A 4,264-nucleotide genomic window follows, 5' to 3' on the forward strand; every position below is an offset into this window, starting at 1 on the left:
TCTCAACAGACAGACACCGAATGTGCAGAAGGCCAAGACAGGGCCGGTTCGCACACCTCTTTGATATGGGTGGTGGGGTCAGTTTCTGCCCAGCATTGTCATTGGCAGGGCTAAGCTGTACAGTCCCAAGGCCTTCCTGTATTCCCACTCCTCGGAGGACAACTGACTGAAGAGGGGTCCAGATACCTCTGGGCACCTGGTGATTGGTTTGCAGGCTGCTAGGTCAGCCAGTTTCATGAAATCCACATCCACTCTGAACCAAGACTCTTGGGGGCTATAACGATTCTATATGGAGAAGACAAGGCACTCTGCATGTGTTCTAGAATAATCTTCTTCCTGTTACCCTGCACATGCCCAATCTCATCTGATCTTGGAAGCTAAGCAGGGTCAGACCTGGTTAGTACTTGGATGGGAGACTGCCTGGGAATACCAGGTGCTGTAGGCTTATACCATAGCCTTTCGAGACTGAAGGTTGCCAACCATTTTCTTCCTAGAGAGCTTGCAGGTTCCATTACCAAAAGGGCTGTTTTGTTTAGGGGGATTATGACAGTGCCCTATTGGAACATGGGACTTTAAGATTGGATGCAAACCAGTGTTCTGCAGAAATTCCTTTTACTTAAAGAAGAGACTGAGAGAAATATTACAAAAAATGATTACAGCTTTATTAAAAGGGACACAAAATAGATATCCAAAAGAATTAAAAAAAAGAACTATTGTAATACCCTAACCAGAGTGTCCTATAGTGGTGAGTGCAGTGTTGTGGGAGTGTATTTGGTGCATCCGGAGAAATCAGAAAAAAGGGGAATTGTATGGAAGGATTTCAGGGATCCCTGCTCCGCCAACCCCAGCTGCTGGCTAAAGATGGGGATGGAAGGGAAAATGGGAGGGGGTGAGAGAAGTGAAAGGATTCAAAGCGCAAAGTGTAAGCTTCCTTTCTGGGTGTCTGATCCATGAGCAGCAGTTTCTGTGAGCAAGGTGTTTGGACACCCCGGAGAGTGACAAAATTTCAGGTCAAACCCACTTAGTATTTAAGGATATTGAAAAGTTGCTTACATGTAAGCAAAACGTTTGGGGACAATTGGAGTGTTCTGTCTTTCACGTTTGCATGGATAACTTGGGTATGAAACGAAGGGATCAGGATGTCGGTATCCGCTCAGAATGTAAATGTCAGCTAAAATACAGATTAGCACCCGGGTGCCAGAGGATGCCTGGCAATTTAAAATGAGGTTTACATAAATCAGTGTAAAATACAGGTATAATCTGACGTTTTGGCACAAAATACAAAAGTTACTGGAATTGCATTCAGAAGAGTAAACACAAATGGTAGTTATGATGGATAGCAGCATGTCAGGATTAGCAAGTTGCATTATCCTAGTGCAGGGGTGGGCAAACCCCAGTTTATGGGCCATTTGCGGCCCTCGGGGACCCTCTATCCAGCCCACAGAGAGCCCCCCATCTCTAATGAACCTCCCACCCATCGGTTGGAGCCCACGCTGGCCTGTGACTGCTAGTCGCGTCCGCCAGACACAAACTGCAGGCCAAATTAGAGGCCAAGGCCTTTTATAGTCTCCATGCGTTTTCTGCTTTTCCCTGGGCAATATTTTACCCCCCTCTGAACAACTTGTATCTGCATGTGTTTCTGGCTTGGCCTATACGTTTTCACTGTGCAAGAGGTGTGTGGCAAACAGTTCATAGTTCTCATATGGTTCTACATGCCTGTATTATAGTTCTCTTGTGTATTACAAATAAGCTCAGTAAAATTCATTCATTCATATAAGTTCCATCGCTAATGCATTTATGTAAATTTATTCAAATTTGAAATGTAAATTAATTCTTTTTTTCCCTGACACAGTGTCAGAGAGATGATGTGGTCCTCCTGCCAAAATGTTTGCCCAGCCCTATCCTAGAGACACAAAGTGAGATTACCATTTTCCAGGATGTGTGATTGTGGGGGGGAAAGATGCAAACAAACAACCAACAGTCCGAGGCCTGTATGTCAGAGTTCATCTTGTGCTGGCATCTATATTTGAAGGCCTGTAAAATGTTTCTTGATGTCAAAGTAGCATAACCAAAAATATATATATATATAATGGAGGGTAGTTTTTTTTCTTGTAACAGTTCATGTACAAGGACATCTGCAAGAGGGATCTGAAGGCCTTAGGAGTGAACCTCAACAGGTGGGAATCCCTGGCCTCTGAGCGGCCCGCTTGGAGGCAGGCTGTGCAGCATGGCCTTTCCCAGTTTGAAGAGACACTTGGCCAACAGTCTGAGGCTAAGAGGCAAAGAAGGAAGGCCCATAGCCAGGAAGACAGACCAGGGACAGACTGCACTTGCTCCCAGTGTGGAAGGGATTGTCACTCCCGAATTGGCCTTTTCAGCCACACTAGACGCTGTTCCAGAACCACCTTTCAGAGCGCGATGCCATAGTCTTTCGAGACTGAAGGTTGCCAACATCATGTACAAAAAATCACCCAGGCTCTTTCATATTCAGTTGCAAATACCTGTATCTTTTCCAGGATCACAGCTTAATAATGCTTCATTAAAAAAAAAAAAATCACCATTCTAAAATCAGATTTCTCTATATCCCCTGCACTCTTGTCATGGGGATAAAAACACCCACAAGAATTCCCAGTAGGGAAGCGATGAATAAGTAGGCAATCACTGGCTGTAAATCTCTAGGCAAGGCCCAGAGGAGGTGGACAGCAGGCAAGGAAGGACATCTGTTGCTAAATGCCTGTCACTGTGACAGGTGGCGCATATGTGCGGAGGCTTGTAAATGGCAAAGACACCTGGTGAGGCGAGTGCAGTGTGTCCTTGTGTGTGTTGCATAACAAGGTACGGTGCACCCCCTGCGGATCCCTCTCACCGCATGAATTTTGGGAGCAGCAGAGGGGGCCCAGTCTCTTTATGTAACAGTCCCTTTTATAATGCTCATGGGGAACATCATTTGGCTATTACTGGGAGAATAAGAAGGTGGAACTTGGGGATTTTATTCAGGGAGCCATTTATTCCCCCTCTGATGGTCAGGAGCTAGTCCTCCTTGCTCAGGGCCATTAGATGGGTTTCACCCAACCTCAGCATTCTCCCCAAATGCATCATTTTACTTTTTCCCCAAGGAATGAAAGACAGCCCTTTAGTGATATGAGAGATTGTGAAGGACCTTGTAAATTCAAGATAATTCAGGTGTGGGCTAAACCACCAACTCATCACGGGCAGGGGCTCCAGACCCACCAGAAGACCAATAGCCGATCTCTGAGACACTGCCTGTCTAGAGTTTGCAGCAGTGGCATGACTTGCTGAGCTGGCCCAGTTCCCCTTGTCCCTGCTGTCTCCCACCCCCGACATCCGTGAATGGGCTTCTGCTGCCCATTTGCATGTGTGGAGGACTGGAAAAGATTATGGCAGAGCAGCTCAGCCTGTATCAGGGCAAAGCACAGAATATTTGAATGGTGCCACCGCTGTGAGGAGGAACCTCACTGCTACTGCCCACCATTGCTAGGTGAACCAAGGCCCAACAGGGAGACTTAGCAGGGGCTAGTGGGCAGCAAACACTTCCAGGAGTTTGCTAACTGAGCCTGGGCCAGTAAGCCCATGTGGTATGCCCCACCTGACTGCCACTTCTGCTGATCGAACTATTAGATCAGCAGATTGTTTTAAAAAACAACAATACTCTTTTTCACAATTAGATCAAAATGATTGTTTTATAAACATTGGGGTATATCTTTAAAAAGCTAGCTATGACCAAGCACCACTGCAATCAATGAAGCAAGCTAGTCAAGACTAACTTAAGCTCCATTCATTTTAATGGGACTTCTATGACTAATGTTATCAGGATACAACCCACTGTTGCCTATTCTTTGCCTATGTGTGTAATTATATATAATATGTAAACCCAGAAAAAGAATATATCTGCTGAGATGGTAAGCTCTTTGGGGCAGAGAGCTGTCTTTGCACTGTTACTCTGTTAAGTGCCGTGTTGATGACCCTATATAAATAGATTAAAAGGTGGGGTCTTTCTTTCTTTCTTTCTTTCTTTCTTTCTTTCTTTCTTTCTTTCTTTCTTTCTTTCTTTCTTTCTTTCTTTCTTTCTTTCTTTCTTTCTTTCTTTCTTTCTTTCTTTCTTTCTTTGTATTTTCAAAAGTGGAAAATCATGACTATTTATGCTCTCTCCACTCCCATTGTACCTCTCTGGGGCACAAAGGAGGATTTAAGACACAGAATTTTAAGCCATGTACCTGATCAATGAAAGAGCCACACTGTTGCT

The 4,264-nt window shown here is 44.8% G+C and overlaps 1 pseudogene; it reads left to right on the top strand.

Moving 5' to 3' along the window:
- Nucleotides 1–327: 327 nt before the first annotated feature.
- LOC136642621 (5S ribosomal RNA) lies at nt 328–445 on the top strand (annotated as a pseudogene).
- The last annotated feature ends 3,819 nt before the right edge of the window (nt 446–4,264 follow it).

This window comes from Tiliqua scincoides, chromosome 2 (genome assembly GCF_035046505.1).
Source record: "Tiliqua scincoides isolate rTilSci1 chromosome 2, rTilSci1.hap2, whole genome shotgun sequence".
NCBI classification, from domain to species: Eukaryota; Metazoa; Chordata; class Lepidosauria; order Squamata; family Scincidae; genus Tiliqua; species Tiliqua scincoides.